The following is an 18,032-nucleotide window of genomic DNA, read 5'->3' on the forward strand; positions in this document are numbered from 1 at the left end:
TGGACCTTCCTATAGAAAAGTTCATCCCATATGAATTTTCATAAAGAAAAGATCATCCCATATGAATTTTCATAAGGAAAAGGTCATCTCATACTTTATTGCAAAAAAGTTCGTCACCGATTAAGTTAATTATCTTTAAGTTTCGTTTCCAAAAAAAAAACCCTTTAGAAATCCCCTTTTCGATGAACTTTTTATACAAAAGTTCATTTCTGATTAACTTTTTATAGACTACCCGAACCGGGCCCGCTTTGCTGCACCTTCTTTAACTCTTCGCCCTGAATGTGGATATCGAATTCGTGCCACTATAACCTTTGTCCGCCCATGACGCTGAATGCCTTTGTTCGAATCCTGGCGAGAATATCGGGCAATAGCGATGGTTATCCCTCTATTAATGTTGTCAATATTTTCGAAGTACCATGCCATGCTTGGTCATGTACAAAATTCTCCAAAAACAGCACTCATTGATGTGTGAGAAGTTTGCCCCTGCTCGTTTTTACTTTACTTCCGTATGCCGTTCTTTTGAGTCCTCCACTTCCGTATTGATAAATATTTTCTGTTAAGGAGAATTTCGAAGGTGGATTGGCCCTTAAAGTAAATACAAGCTTCGTGCTCTACTTTCAACTACATTTTATATGAGCCTCATATTGGCATGATCAGTAAATAAGTTCTGTTTGAGGGCGTTGTTATAGATAAAAGAATGAGGGCAAGAGAGAGAGAGAGAGAGAGAGAGAGAGAGAGAGAGAGAGAGAGAGAGAGAGAGACATCAAACACCTGAAATGGCATAAAGCTGGGTATGCACCTCTGGCGAAATTTTTGGTTGCAGCCATGACAATTATATCGCCACTGAAAAATAGTTGTGTAGAACACAAGATGGCGACAAACACCGTCCGTCCGTCTGTCTGTCGAAAGCACGCTAACTTCCGAAGGAGTAAAGCTAGCCACTTGAAATTTTGCACAAATACTTCTTATTAGTGTAGGTCGGTTGGTATTGTAAATGGGCCATATCGGTCCATGTTTTGATATAGCTGCCATATAAACCGATCTTGGGTCTTCACTTCTTGAGCCTCTAGAGTGCGCAATTCTTATCCGATTGGAATGAAATTTTGCACGACGTGTTTTGCTATGATATCCAACAACTGTGCCAAGTATGGTTCAAATCGGTCCAAAACCTGATGTAGCTGCCATATAAACCGATCTTGGGTCTTGACTTCTTGAGCCTCTAGCGTGCGCAATTCTTATCCGATCAGAATGAAATTTTGCACAACGTGTTTTGTTATGATATCCAACAACTGTGCCAAGTATGGTTCAAATCGGTCCAAAACCTGATGTAGCTGCCATATAAACCTATATTGGGTCTTGACTTCTTGAGCCTCTAGAGGGCGCAATTCTTATCCGATTGGAATGGAATTTCGCGCGACGTGTTTTGTTGTTATATCCAACAACTGTGCCAAGTATGGTTGAAATCGGTCAATAACCTGATATAGCTGTCATATAAACAGATCTGGGAATTTGACTTCTTGAGCTTCTAGAGGGCGCAATTCCTATCCTATTTGGCTAAAATTTTGGATGGCGTATTTTATTTTTACTTTCAACAACTATTTTAACTTAGGTTCAAATCGGTTCATAACCTGATATAGCTGCCATATAAACCGATCTGGGATCTTGACTTCTTGACCCCTAGAGGTCGCAATTATTATGAAATTTTGTACGATGGATCCTCTCATGACCATCAACAAACGTGTTTATTATGGTCTGAATCGGTCTATAGCCCGATAAAGCTCCCATATAAATCGTTCTCTCTATTTTACTTCGTGAGCCCCAATGGGCGCAATTCTTATTCAAATTGGCTGAAATTTTACACAGGTCTCCAACATATAATTTAATTGTGGTCCGAACCGGACCATATCTTGATATCGTTTTAAAAGCAGAGCAACTCTTTTCTTATATCCTTTTTTGCCTAAGAAGAGATGCCGGGAAAAGAACTCGACAAATGCGATCCATGGTGGAGGGTATATAAGATTCGGCCCGGCCGAACTTAGCACGCTTTTACTTGTTTATCATTATACCCACCACCAAAGGATGGGGGTATATTAATTTTGTCATTTCGTTTGCAGCACATCGAAATATCCATGTTCGACCCTATAAAGTATATATATTCTTGATCAGCGTAAAAATCTAAGACGTTCTAGACATGTCGGTCCGTCTGTCCGTCCGTCTGTCAGTCCGTCTGTCCGTCCGTCTGTCCGTCCGTCTGTCTGTTGAAATCACGCTACAGTCTTTAAAAATAGAGATATTGAGCTGAAACTTTGCACAGATTCTTTTTTCGTCCATAAGCAGGTTAAGTTCGAAGATGAGCTATATCGGACTATATTTTGATATAGCCCCCATATAGACCGATCGGCCGATTTAGGGTCTTAGGGGTATAAAAGCTACATTTATTATCCGATTTGCTGAAATTTGGGACAGTGAGTTGTCTTAGGCCCTTCGATATCTTCCGTCAATATGGCTCAGATCGGTCCAGATTTGGATATAGGTGCCATATAGACCGATCCTCCAATTTAGGGTCATAGGCCTACAAAAGCCACATTTATTATCCGATTTCGCTGAAATTTGAGACAGTGAGTTATGTTAGGCCCTTCGATATCCTTCGTCAATTTGGCTCAGATCGGTTCAGATTTGGTTATAGCTGCCATATAGACCGATCCTCCGATTTAGGGTCTTAGGCCTACAAAAGCCACATTTATTATCCGATTTCGCTGAAATTTGGGACAGTGAGTTGTGTTAGGCCCTTGGACATCCTTCGTCAATTTGGCCCAGATCGGTCCAGATTTAGATATAGCTGCCATATAGACCGATATCTAGGTTTTAGGTTTTGGGGCCATAAAAGCCAAATTTATTATCCGATTTTGCTGAAATTTGGGACAGTGAGTTACGTTAGGCCCTTCGACATCCTTCGTCAATTTGGCTCAGATCGGTTCAGATTTGGATATAGCTGCCATATAGACCGATCTTCCGATTTAGGTTCTTAGGCCTACAAAAGCCACATTTATTATCCGATTTTGCTGAAATTCGGGGCAGTGAATTGTGTTAGGCCCTTCGACATCCTTCTTCAATTTGGCTCAGATCGGTCCAGATTTGCATATAGCTGCCATATAGACCGATCCTCCGATTTTGGGTCTTAGGCCCATAAAAGCCACATTTATTATCCGATTTCGCTGAAATTTGGGACAGTACGTTGTCTTAGGCCTTTCGAGATCCTCCGTCAATATGGCTCAGATCAGTCCAGATTTGGATATAGCTGCCATATAGACCGAACTTTTAGGGTCTTAGGGGTATAAAAGCTACATTTATTATCCGATTTTCCTGAAATTTGAAAAAGTGAGTTGTCTTAGGCCCTTCGACACCCTTCGTCAATTTGGCTCCGATCGGTTCAGATTTGGATATAGCTGCCATATAGACCGATCCTCCTATTAAGGGTCTTAGGCCCATAAAAGCCACATTTATTATCCGATTTCGCTGAAATTTGGGACAGTACGTTGTCTCAGATCAGTCCAGATTTGGATATAGCTGCCATATAGACCGAACTTTTAGGGTCTTAGGGGTATAAAAGCTACATTTATTATCCGATTTTCCTGAAATTTGAAAAAGTGGGTTGTCTTAGGCCCTTCGACATCCTCCGTCAATATGGCTAAGATCGGTTCAGATTTGGATATAGCTGCCATATAGACCGAACTTCCGATTTATGGTCTTAGGGGTATAAAAGCTACATTTATTATCCGATTTTCCTGAAATTTGAAAAAGTGAGTTGTCTTAGGCCCTTCGACATCCTCCGTCAATATGGCTAAGATCGGTTCAGATTTGGATATAGCTGCCATATAGACCGATCTCTCGATTTAGGGTCTTAGGCCCATAAAAGCCATATTTATTATCCGATTTTGCTGAAATTTGGGACAGTGAGTTGTGTTAGGCCCTTCGACTTCTTTCTTCAATTTTGCTCGGATCGGTCCAGATTTGAATATAGCTGCCATATAGACCGATCCTCCGATTTAGGGTCTTAGGCCCATAAAAGCCATATTTATTATCCGATTTTGCTGAAATTTGGGACAGTGAGTTGTGTTAGGCCCTTCGACATCCTTCTTCAATTTGGCTCAGATCGGTCCAGATTTGCATATAGCTGCCATATAGACCGATCCTCCGATTTAGGGTCTTAGGCCCATAAAAGCCACATTTATTATCCGATTTCGCTGAAATTTGGGACAGTGAGTTGTGTTAGGCCCTTCGACATCCTTCGCCAATTTGGCCTAGATCGGTCCAGATTTGGATTTAGCTGCCATAAAGACCGATATCTAGGTTTTCGGTTTTGGGGCCATAAAAGACGCATTTATTGTCCGATTTTCCTGAAATTTGAAAAAGTGAGTTGTCTCAGGCCCTTCGACATCCTCCGTCAATATGGCTAAGATCGGTTCAGATTTGGATATAGCTGCCATATAGACCGATCTCTCGATTTAAAGTCTTGGTCCCATAAAAGGCGCTTTTTTAATCCGATTGCACTGAAATTTGACACACTGACTTATGTTATGCTTTTCGACATCCGTGTCGTATATAGTTCAGATCGGTTTATTTTTAGATATAGCTACTAAAAAGACCAATAGTTTGTTATATACAATTGAACAATGACTTTAACTTATTAGTATTTGGTACAAATCGGAACATATATTGATATAGCTGCTATGGGGCATAAGGTATGAGTTTTGCACCGGATTTTGACGAAAGGTGGTTTACATATATATCCGAGGTGGTGGGTATCCAAAGTTCGGCCCGGCCGAACTTAGCGCCTTTTTACTTGTTTTTTAAATTTTGTTAAATTTAAATTTCGTTTTTTATCCAAATTTTTTTAGACAATTTTTCTAAACAAATTTTTTATGGAAATCATTTCATAGAAGGATTTTTGGACCATCTTTCGTTACAACATAGTTATAGAAAAACTTAGTTCTTATGACAATTAAAACTTCAACAGCATTTTTTTTTTTTGTAATTCAACTTATGAAACAATTCGTTTTTTTTTTCAATTTTCCTACTATTTTGTTTATTAAATAAGAGACAATTTTTCAAAATTATAAAGAAAATAAAACCCTTAAAACATGTATGGGATTCTCTGCATTAATTTCCGTTTAGGTCTGCATATTTTCACATCTGAGTTAACCATGTGTGAATGTGTTTGCATGTCCGAATGCAATACGAATATGTTTCCCATTTAACATTCCTTTCTGGCTACAATTTCTTTTTCCCTATGGTTGCTTTTTTTTTTTAAATGTGTTTTCATCACAGTTCATCGCTTGATTTTCTTTTCTTTTTTTGCTTTTCTTTTTAATTTGTAAAACGTTTTTGATTGGAAATTCTATGCATTTCAATTTACAACTGCTACAGCAGCATCATCCACCAGAGTCCAAGGGCTGCGCTGTGGCAAACAACAAAGAGCAATGGTGATGGTTGCAGTTAAATCAGGCGGGCATTGTTGTTGGCCAAACTGTGCGACATGAAAACCAGTTTTCGTTTTCTTCTCTTTGAGTGTTGCCAGCAAATGTTGCTCCAACAAACAAGATTTGCAAATATTATTGCTGCTCGAAATTATTTGCAATATTATCGTAATTTTTGTTGGTATTATTGTTGTTGTTGGCTGGAGTTATTGTTGCCAAGCTTGACAAAGTACAAACGATGCCAATCATGTGAACATTTCATTCTTCATCCATTCTTGGGATATTATTGTATTTTTTCTTTCTCTACTGCTCTACGGCTTCTCTTTGGTTGAGTTCTTTGGGAAGCAAGGATTTTTTAAATCTGTTGCCTAGAATGGTCCTGATCCTGTATCAATGCCAGTACTGCCGCAAACGGAACAGGAAATAAGTTCCTCGAATCTTTGAGCTCTGTTCTACTCCCCCTATTGAGAATGACGATGATGATGACGTCGCTGATGATGGGTTTCATTTCTTGCCAGCTGTCGGCATGATTTCCTGTTCGTATGGCTGATGTTTGAGTGTGAACGTTTATATGGGGGGGGGGGGGGATGAATAAATGTGCTTGTATTAGTGTTTGTCGTATGGTAGTGCCTAAAAGTAGGCAAAAGTTGATTGACTATAGCCTTTTTCTTGCAAATTGCTTGAAACATGCAGATTTTTTTTTTAGTTCTTTTTTTTTTTGCCAAGAGTGCTTGTGCTGCATGTCACTCAAGAAGAGATGTTATGTTGTAGGAGTTCGAGGAGTTGGCTCTGGGGATTACATGGCAATGTAAGCAAAAGCAAAGTGTAACAATGGTAAATGTAGGAAATCTATTTAAATTTCATTTTGAATTTATGACCTGCTCTCAGGATATTGAAAGAAATCTTTTCATTGGCTAATCTTGATGGTAAAATGAAATGAAGTTGCAAATTTCAATATAAAAATAACTAGGTTTCAGATAAGAAATGTTGTCATATTCCTTGAGGTTGGGAAATAAAATTTTATTAAGGTATTGATAGACTTGGGGAAATTATTGGTTGGATTTTAAGGAAAAATGAAATAAGTAATATCCTCTTAACTTAGTTCAAACATGTTTCTAAATGTTTCCTTTAATTTGATGTTTTCCTTTAAAAATGGAGCAAATTGAATCAAAAATGAAGTTATAATGAATTGAGTCGAAAATGACTTATTTTATAAGATATTTCCTAAGTAAGGAACTTTTCGATATGAAAATTTGCAAATTTGGCCTCGAAATTTTTTCTATAAAAAATTTGGCCTCGAAATTTTTTCTATAAAAAATTTGGCCTCGAAATTTTTTCTATAAAAAATTTGGCCTCGAAATTTTTTCTATAAAAAATTTGGCCTCGAAATTTTTTCTATAAAAAATTTGGCCTCGAAATTTTTTCTATAAAAAATTTGGCCTCGAAATTTTTTCTATAAAAAATTTGGCCTCGAAATTTTTTCTATAAAAAATTTGGCCTCGAAATTTTTTCTATAAAAAATTTGGCCTCGAAATTTTTTCTATAAAAAATTTGGCCTCGAAATTTTTTCTATAAAAAATTTGGCCTCGAAATTTTTTCTATAAAAAATTTGGCCTCGAAATTTTTTCTATAAAAAATTTGGCCTCGAAATTTTTTCTATAAAAAATTTGGCCTCGAAATTTTTTCTATAAAAAATTTGGCCTCGAAATTTTTTCTATAAAAAATTTGGCCTCGAAATTTTTTCTATAAAAAATTTGGCCTCGAAATTTTTTCTATAAAAAATTTGGCCTCGAAATTTTTTCTATAAAAAATTTGGCCTCGAAATTTTTTCTATAAAAAATTTGGCCTCGAAATTTTTTCTATAAAAAATTTGGCCTCGAAATTTTTTCTATAAAAAATTTGGCCTCGAAATTTTTTCTTAAAAAATTTGGCCTCGAAATTTTTTCTATAAAAAATTGGGCCTCGAAATTTTTTCTATAAAAAATTTGGCCTCGAAATTTTTTCTATAAAAAATTTGGCCTCGAAATTTTTTCTATAAAAAATTTGGCCTCGAAATTTTTTCTATAAAAAATTTGGCCTCGAAATTTTTTCTATAAAAAATTTGGCCTCGAAATTTTTTCTATAAAAAATTTGGCCTCGAAATTTTTTCTATAAAAAATTTGGCCTCGAAATTTTTTCTATAAAAAATTTGGCCTCGAAATTTTTTCTAAAAAAATTTGGCCTCGAAATTTTTTCTAAAAAAATTTGGCCTCGAAATTTTTTCTATAAAAAATTTGGCCTCGAAATTTTTTCTATAAAAAATTTGGCCTCGAAATTTTTTCTATAAAAAATTTGGCCTCGAAATTTTTTCTATAAAAAATTTGGCCTCGAAATTTTTTCTATAAAAAATTTGGCCTCGAAATTTTTTCTATAAAAAATTTGGCCTCGAAATTTTTTCTATAAAAAATTTGGCCTCGAAATTTTTTCTATAAAAAATTTGGCCTCGAAATTTTTTCTATAAAAAATTTGGCCTCGAAATTTTTTCTATAAAAAATTTGGCCTCGAAATTTTTTCTATAAAAAATTTGGCCTCGAAATTTTTTCTATAAAAAATTTGGCCTCGAAATTTTTTCTATAAAAAATTTGGCCTCGAAATTTTTTCTATAAAAAATTTGGCCTCGAAATTTTTTCTATAAAAAATTTGGCCTGGAAATTTTTTCTATAAAAAATTTGGCCTCGAAATTTTTTCTATAAAAAATTTGGCCTCGAAATTTTTTCTATAAAAAATTTGGCCTCGAAATTTTTTCTATAAAAAATTTGGCCTCGAAATTTTTTCTATAAAAAATTTGGCCTCGAAATTTTTTCTATAAAAAATTTGGCCTCGAAATTTTTTCTATAAAAAATTTGGCCTCGAAATTTTTTCTATAAAAAATTTGGCCTCGAAATTTTTTCTATAAAAAATTTGGCCTCGAAATTTTTTCTATAAAAAATTTGGCCTCGAAATTTTTTCTATAAAAAATTTGGCCTCGAAATTTTTTCTATAAAAAATTTGGCCTCGAAATTTTTTCTATAAAAAATTTGGCCTCGAAATTTTTTCTATAAAAAATTTGGCCTCGAAATTTTTTCTATAAAAAATTTGGCCTCGAAATTTTTTCTATAAAAAATTTGGCCTCGAAATTTTTTCTATAAAAAATCGGTCTATAACCTGTTGTAGCTCCTATATAAACCGATCTGTCAATTATGCTTGTTCGGTTCCTAGAAGCTTTAATTTATGCCCGGTTTGGCGGAAATTTTGTATGTAGTGTAAAATTATGCCCAACTAAATCTATTTTGTGTGGATTTTTAGCAAAATCTATGGTGGTGGGTTCCCAAGATTCGGCAAGGCATAACTAAGCATGTTTTGCCTTTTAAAATTTCCCAAAATTTTGCCTTCTCATTCTTTTGCACAAACTCCATTATACAACCATTAATTATAACTAAGATCACACGCTCCATTAGAGAGAAAATATTTAATTTTGTCCAACAAAATGCTTAACATTTTCCCGAGTCACAACAATGAAATAAATCACAAAAATATACAGGAAAAAAAATATTTTAAATACCATTAGTGTGGTTTAAATGGTCATTAAATCAAATTTAAAATATATTACCATCGAAACAAAAAAAAATTGATGATGTGAGGGCAAAAGCATTGAAAATTGTAAATTGAAGAACTGAACTTAAAATAAATGAAATGAATTATAGCTTCCCTTAAAAGGAACGTTGTAATGAATATTTTCATCTGAATATTTTAAATTTTACCACGGCCAATTTTGTCATATTTTGTTGGCTTTGGTTTTTTCTTCTATCATCGGTCATTGCGTGTAGAGGTATGGTGGGAGGGAGATGTTCCATGAAGATAATTTATAGTCCCGCCTCCCAGTTTAAAGTATTTACCAAAATTTCACAAACCTTGGAAAGGCAGGGATAACAGTGTTACCACTACTTCATTTGTCAGTTAATTTTTTACAAACATTTTTATGATTTTTGTTTGTTTCTCTTTGGAGACGAGCTCAATGATTGGAGATGCAAATGGAAAAGGAAAGCCAAAGATAGCAACACACACTAACCATTATGGGACGCATTTCGTCTTTGGTTAGAAGACTTTTCAACCATATTAGGTGTGATGGCTTCAAGGGCCGTGTGTTGGTATATTGTATTTGAATCGTATTAATAGCGAAAACGTATCTATTATACAATTACCACATTAACCACACTCGACAACCCTGTATATTAGCAGTGCTGGGATTTTTTACAAAAATAATTTTTGTAAAAATTAATTTTGAAGCATTCTTTTTATAAAATGTATAAATGTTTTGCTTGTTTACATTTATCAACATTTTTGCCAAAATATCCTTCTATATCATTGGCAACACTTCATTGCTGCCAATGCTTTCAGTGAGAAACAAGTGTTGTTTATTTAAATGTTCCAAACCATTAACGCCTCAAAGTATGCACGTGTTTTCAACCAAAGTTTGCTTTGTGTGGCTGTGTTGGCTGCCCATCAACAGCAGTGGTGGCACTAGGTCGTTGGTTTGGTAAGGCTAATGCCAATGCTGTACAAACGAGAGCTTCTCTGTGTGTGTGTGTGTCTATATATGTGGTTGTAAGTGGTTATTTGCTAGTAAATGGAATAGATTTGCTTGTTGTTGTTTCTGTTTTTTTTTTTTGCATTTGTTTCGCATGAAATTTAACCAAAAACAGTGAAAGTTTAGGGCAACAGATGCAGCGGACATGAACAGAGAAACGTGGTCAATTATAACCTAAGATGAGAGGAAAATAAACAAAAAACCAGTGGGTAGAGAAATCCAGATTCAAGATCGGTTTATATGGCAGCTATATTAGGTTATAGACCGATTTAAACCAATCTTAGCACAGTTGTTGGAAGTCATAACAAAACACGTCATGTAAAATTTTAGCCAGATCGGATAGGAATTGCGCCCTCTAGAGGCTCAAGAAGTCAAGACCCCAAATTGGTTTATATGACATCTATATCAGGTTATGGATCGATTTGCACCATAATTGGCACAGTTTTGTGCTGGAAATCATAACGAAACACCTCATGCAAAATTTCAGCCAAATCGGATAAGGATGAGTCCTTTAGTGACTCAAGAAATCAAGATCCCAGATCGGTTTTTGTGGCAGCTATATACCAATTACAATACCAACCGACCTACACTAACAAGAAGTATATGTGCAAAATTTCAAGCGGATAGCTTTACTCCTTCGAAAGTTAGTGTGCTTTCTACAGATAGACGGACGGACATGGCTAGATCGACTTAAAATGTCATGACGATCAAGAATATATACTGAATGGGGTCTTGGACGAATTTTTCGAGGAGTTACAAACAGAATGACGAAATTAGTGTACCCACATTCTATGGTGGAGGTTATAAAAATGGAAAATGTAATGAAACAATAATTAGCTATTAATTTTAAGGAGTTCAGTTTATTCCTAAATTAAGAAAAAAAAATTGTTTGTCCAAATATAACCCTAATTCGAAGAACCATTATCATTTATATGACAATGACAAAAGTTTCTATATCGCACTCAAAGAGGTTAATGAGCACTGGAAAAAAAAACTCGAAAACGGCAACCATTAAAGCCGTAACAAAAATGTGACACCAAAAATTTCATATTTCTTTGCCCTTCAACTATGTAGCAACAACGACCGCCATGGTGGACCCCAGAGCTGGTTGGTCTAAGGAAAAACTGCAGGAAAGCGAAAGCCACAAGAGCCACCACACGATTGGGACATCTATAAGGCTGAGCTAATAAAATATAAGGGTGAGCTGAGAAAGGCTAAGAATAGAACCTGGGATGGAATTCTACAGGCACCTGGAGAATACATCTCAGGCCTCTAGGCTAAGGACCTCGAGACTTGTTACGATGGGGTATACTCAGCTGTCCGCGAATGTATGGACAATGTCTAGTGAGGATACACTAGAACTACTCGTTCCAGGAAATTCTCCAACTGAAAACGTGGCGTCAGAAGAGATTGTCACTGGTATGCATTCGTCGGAGGTTTTGAGGAAAAAAAAGGCAACTCTTTCCCTATGCACTTGCAAGAGAGCCGTTGGAAAAGTTGGGGGTTTAAGCCGTTGTCAGACCTATAATGCTGTATGGTGTTGTGGTTTGTTGGACGGCGCTTCAAAAATCCACCTACTGCTCAATACTTAACCGGATCCAAAGGATGGTTTGTTTGTGCATCACAGCCGCACTGAGGACCACACCATTTGCTGCACTGAATTTAATGCCTCTGGACATTGTGGCTAGACAAATTACTGTGACCACTGCCTTGAGGCTAAGGGAGCTTTCTCTTTGGTCATGTGGTGGCTGCGGGCACTGTGTTATTCTTGATACAGGGTCCGATGATCCAGGTAGTGTGGATTACTCCCTACCTCTATTCCTGATAGAAGCGATTGGAACTACGATATCCCTGGTAGTAAAAGTAACATAGACTTCTATACGGATGGTTCCAAACTAGACGACCAGGTGGGATTTGGACTGTACTCTATCGATCTAGAACTGGTCATATCGAAAAGGTTACCCGACCACAGCCGTGTGTATCAAGCGGAGATCCTTGCAATTAAGGAAGTGGTAGAAGGGCTAAGATAGTATAATGCCATAACGACGCTTGACATAAATACCTTCTCATATAGCCAGGCAGCCATTAAATCCCTGGAGAATGTATTTCTGAACACAAAAACCGTCCTCTACTGTCTCAGATCTCTCAACGTGATGGTTCAAATTCACCTGTTCTGGATGCCGCGAACGAACGGCATAGCAAAGGGAAAAAATTTAGCTTTAATGGGAAAAGTTTTTAAAAAATGTGTTTATAAACTGGATTTTTCTGTAAAAAAAAAGTTTTCTAGTCGTATAAAAAAAAAAACAATCCCATTACAGAAATTTTACTAAGGGCTAAAAAGTACAGACTGAGGGTTGGAATTCGATTTCGCCGTATATGAATCTAAAAGTCAAAGAGGGTTTCGGCTGCGGAAGCTAAGAGTGGCGCACAAAAAATATACAACTGCCCTGATCAGGTTGCGATGCCAATAATCTATATAGGAGCGCTTTTCCTAAGGATAGGATAGGTTAAGTAAATTTACCTTATGGAAAGGGTGGTTTTGGTACCCCCGCCCGAGAAAAGAGTAGTTTTAGCACCCTTGCCCGAAGGAAAGGGTAGTTTTGGTGCCCCCGCCCCGAAAAAAGAGTAGTTTTAGCACCCTTGCCCGAAGGAAAGGGAATTTTTAGTACCATTGCCCACAGGAAAGGCTAATATGAGTACACTTGTTAGTACCATTTACCATAGGAGAGGGTAGTTTTAGTACTCTTTACTAAAGGAAAGGGTAGTTTTAGAACCCTTTACCAAAGGAAAGGGTAGTTTTAGTACCCTTTACCATAGGAAAGGGAAGCTTTAATACCCTTTACCAAAGGAAAGAGTAGATTTAGTACCCTTTACCAAAGGAATCTTTACCATAGGAAAGGGTAGTTTTAGTACTCTTTACTAAAGGAAAGGGTAGTTTAAATACCCTTTACCAAAGGAAAGGGTAGTTTTAGTACCCTTTACCAAAGGAAAGGGTAGTTTTAATACCCTTTTTAAAGGAAAGGGTAGTTTTAATACCCTTTTTAAAGGAAAGAGTAGATTTAGTACCCTTTACCAAAGGAATCTTTACCATAGGAAAGGGTAGTTTTAGTACTCTTTACTAAAGGAAAGGGTAGTTTTAGTACCCTTTACCAAAGGAAAGGGTAGTTTTAGTACCCTTTACCATAGGAAAGGGAAGCTTTAATACCCTTTACCAAAGGAAAGAGTAGATTTAGTACCCTTTACCAAAGGAATCTTTACCATAGGAAAGGGAAGCTTTCATACCTTTAAACATAGGAAAGGGTAGTTTTAGTACCATTTACCAAAGGAAAGCCTTGTTTTAGTACAGTTTACCAAAGGAAAAAAAGGTAGTTTAAGTATTCTGTGTAGGGTAGTTTTAGTACCCCTTACGAAAGTAAATAAAAGGGTGATTTTTTTGAGGTTAGGATTTTCATGCATTAGTATTTGACAGATCACGTGGGATTTCAGACATGGTGTCAAAGAGAAAGATGCTCAGTATGCTTTGACATTTCATCATGAATAGACTTACTAACGAGCAACGCTTGCAAATCATTGAATTTTATTACCAAAATCAGTGTTCGGTTCGAAATGTGTTTCGCGCTTTACGTCCGATTTATGGTCTACATAATCGACCAAGTGAGCAAACAATTAATGCGATTGTGACCAAGTTTCGCACTCAGTTTACTTTATTGGACATTAAACCAACCACACGAATGCGTACAGTGCGTACAGAAGAGAATATTGCGTCTGTTTCTGAGGGTGTTGCTGAAGACCGTGAAATGTCGATTCGTCGCCGTTCGCAGCAATTGGGTTTGTGTTATTCGACCACATGGAAGATTTTACGCAAAGATCTTGGTGTAAAACCGTATAAAATACAGCTCGTGCAAGAACTGAAGCCGAACGATCTGCCACAACGTCGAATTTTCAGTGAATGGGCCCTAGAAAAGTTGGCAGAAAATCCGCTTTTTTATCGACAAATTTTGTTCAGCGATGAGGCTCATTTCTGGTTGAATGGCTACGTAAATAAGCAAAATTGCCGCATTTGGAGTGAAGAGCAACCAGAAGCCGTTCAAGAACTGCCCATGCATCCCGAAAAATGCACTGTTTGGTGTGGTTTGTACGCTGGTGGAATCATTGGACCGTATTTTTTCAAAGATGCTGTTGGACGCAACGTTACGGTGAATGGCGATCGCTATCGTTCGATGCTAACAAACTTTTTGTTGCCAAAAATGGAAGAACTGAACTTGGTTGACATGTGGTTTCAACAAGATGGCGCTACATGCCACACAGCTCGCGATTCTATGGCCATTTTGAGGGAAAACTTCGAAGAACAATTCATCTCAAGAAATGGACCGGTAAGTTGGCCACCAAGATCATGCGATTTGACGCCTTTAGACTATTTTTTGTGGGGCTACGTCAAGTCTAAAGTCTACAGAAATAAGCCAGCAACTATTCCAGCTTTGGAAGACAACATTTCCGAAGAAATTCGGGCTATTCCGGCCGAAATGCTCGAAAAAGTTGCCCAAAATTGGACTTTCCGAATGGACCACCTAAGACGCAGCCGCGGTCAACATTTAAATGAAATTATCTTCAAAAAGTAAATGTCATGGACCAATCTAACGTTTCAAATAAAGAACCGATGAGATTTTGCAAATTTTATGCGTTTTTTTTTAAAAAAAAGTTATCAAGCTCTTAACAAATCACTCTTTAGTGTTTTAGTACCCTTTACCAAAAGAACGGAAATCCCTCCTAATGCTGACAACATTTGTGAGGTACTATGCCATGTAAAACTTATCTTCAAAGAGAAGTCGCACTGCGGCACGCCGTTCGGACTCGGCTATAAAAAGGATCGGATTGCACTCATTGATATGTGAGAAGTTTGCTGCTGTTCCTTAGTGGAATGTTCATGGGCAAAATTTGCAATTTTTTACCAAAGGAAAGGGTAGTTCTAGTACCCTTTCCTAAACGAAAAGGTAGTTTTAGTACTCTTTCATTAAGGAAACGGTTGTTTTAGTACCCTTTCTTAAATCTAAGACTAGATATAGTACTCTTTCTTAAGGGTAGGCTAGTTATAGTACTCTTTCTTAAAGGGAAGGGAGATTTTAGTACCCTTTCGTTAGGGTAGAGATTGTAGTCAAATAATTTCTTAGAGGAAAGGGTAGTTTTAGTACACTTTCTCTTAAGAATTATTTGTTTAGTAGCCTCTCTCTTAAGAAATATTTGTGCAATACTTTTACTCTTAAGAAATGTTTGTTTTGTAATGGTAGCTTTAAGATGCTTTTTTGAAAGGAAAGAGAAGTTTTGATTTACTGTTTTAAAAAAAGGGTAGATGGGGCACTCTTTTTTTTTAAAAAAGTGTAGTTTTGGTACCCTTTTTATAAAAGAAAGTGTAGCCCGGAGTGAACATCAGAAAAATTATAGCGGTATTTAACCCCTAATTAATGCTGGTTACATTTGTGATTTATCCTGCCATGTTAAGACTTCTATATTAAGTGGTGTGGCTTGGTGGCACGCCGTTCCGACTCGGCACAAAAGAGAGACCCCATTGATGTGAGAGGAGTATCTCATGTTCCGTAATGGAATGTTCGTGCGAAATTAAGTATTTAGATAGTTTTGGTGCACTTTTTCCAAAATGTTTTTGCGCTTTTTATTTTTTATTGGGTTGCCCAAAAAGTAATTGCGGATTTTTTAAAAGAAAGTAAATGCATTTTTAATAAAACTTAGAATGAACTTTAATCAAATATACTTTTTTTACACTTTTATTGTAAAGCAAGCTAAAAGTAACAGCTGATAACTGACGAAAGAAAGAATGCAATTACAGTCAGTCACAAGCTGTGAAAAAATTTGTCAACGCCGACTATATGAAAAATCCGCAATTACTTTTTGGGCAACCCAATAATTTTATGTTACATATTTTTTTTAAGTATATTTCCATTTTTCGTTTTGCAAAAGTCTTTTAAAAACTTAAATCTTTAAATTCTCCTTGTCTTTTTTAATTTTCTTACGAAGTCAACATAAAAGTTTTTGCTTTACATAATCTTGGGGATTAAGCACATTGTTTGGTATGTAATGGCATGGAGTGATTTGATTTACGACATTAACTTGGAGTCGTATAAGGCAGAATAAGAACCAAAGCAAATGGAAGAATATTTCTTCTTTACGGCCGGGGAGGAATGGAATCGCAAAAGGGGAAGAGAGTTGAAAAGATATGCAATGATTTTTTATTTTACAAAATTCATGGCTTTTCCCTTTAAAGTTTTGTTTGCATTCGGTTTATGTTCATACAATTAATTTGTTGATTTAATTTTCAGCTCAAACTTAGTTTTTGTAGAACTGTGTGTATATACATACTAATGTTGAGTGTGTAGATTTGAGTATGAAGTAGCCTTAATTGTAATGCTTCTTTGACATGTTGAAAAGCTGATAAAAATTAAATACCTTTTCAATACAATAATTTATTTGCACAAAATTTGTAATATACCCCAGTGATTTAGAAAAACCTACTACGTAATTGAGCATAACGTAATTTTTATACCCACCACCGAAGGAAGGATTTATAGGGTCGAAATATCCATTTCCGACCCTATAAAGTATATATATTCTTGATCAGCGTAAAAATCTAAGACGATCTAGACATGTCCGTCCGTCTGTCTGTTGAAATCACGCTACAGTCTTTAAAAATAGAGATATTGAGCTGAAACTTTGCACAGATTCTTTTTTTTGTTCATAAGCAGGTTAAGTTCGAAGATGAGCTATATGGGACTATATCTCGATATAGCCCCCATATAGACCGATCCACCGATTTAGGGTCTTAGGCCCATTAAAGCCACATTTATTATCCGATTTTGTTGAAATTTTGGACAGTGAGTTGTGTTAGGCCCTTCGACATCCTTTGTCAATTTGGATCAGATCGGTTCAGATTTGGATATAGCTGCCATATAGACCGATCCTCCGATTTAGGGTCTTAGGCCAATAAAAGCCACATTTATTATCCGATTTTGCTGAAATTTAAGACAGTGAGTTGTCTTAAACCCTTCGACATCCTTTGTCAATTTGGCTCAGATCGGTCCAGATTTGGATATAGCTGCCATATAGACCGATCCTCCGATTTAGGGTCTAAGACCCATAAAAGCCACATTTTTTATCCGATTTTGTTGAAATTCGGGACAGTGAATTGTGTTAGAACCATCGACATCCTTCGCCAATTTGGCCCAGATCGGTTCAGATTTGGATATAGCTGCCATATAGACCGACCCTGCGATTTAGGGCCTTAGGCCTACAAAAGCCACATTTATTATCCGATTTTGCTGAAATTTGGGACAGTGAGTTGTGTTAGGCCCTTCGACATCCTTTGTCAATTTGGCTCAGATCGGTCCAGATTTGGATATAGCTGCCATATAGACCGATCCTCCGATTTAGGGTCTTAGGCCCATAAAAGCCACATTTATTATCCGATTTCGCTGAAATTTGGGACAGTGAGTTGTGTTAGGCTCTTCGACATGCTTCGGCAATTTGGCCCAGATCGGTTCAGATTTGGATATAGCTGCCATATAGACCGATCCTCCGATTTAGGGTCTTTGGCCTACACAAGCCACATTTATTATCCGATTTTGCTGAAATTTGGGACAGTGAGTTGTGTTAGGCCCTTCGACATCCTTCGTTAATTTGGCTCAGATCGGTCTAGATTTGGATATAGCTGTCATATAGACCGATATCTAGGTTTTAGGTTTTGGGGCCATTAAAGACCCATTTATTGTCCGATGTCGCTGAAATTTGAGACAGTGTGTTAAGTTAGGCTCTTCGACGTCCTTCTTCAATTTGCCTCAGATCGGTTCAGCTGTGGATATAGCTGCCATATAGACCGATCTCTCAATTTAAGGTTTTGGGCTCATAAAAGAGACATTTATTGTCCGATTTCACTGAAATTTGAC

General features: G+C 36.7%; 1 protein-coding gene across 2 annotated transcripts in view; it reads right to left on the bottom strand.

Moving 5' to 3' along the window:
• LOC106093809 (venom dipeptidyl peptidase 4) overlaps positions 1 to 18,032 on the bottom strand; it is a 638,446-nt gene that overhangs the window by 249,489 nt on the left and 370,925 nt on the right. The gene's annotated exons all lie outside the window — the stretch shown is intronic.

The sequence above is a fragment of the Stomoxys calcitrans genome, chromosome 1 (genome assembly GCF_963082655.1).
Source record: "Stomoxys calcitrans chromosome 1, idStoCalc2.1, whole genome shotgun sequence".
NCBI lineage: Eukaryota > Metazoa > Arthropoda > Insecta > Diptera > Muscidae > Stomoxys > Stomoxys calcitrans.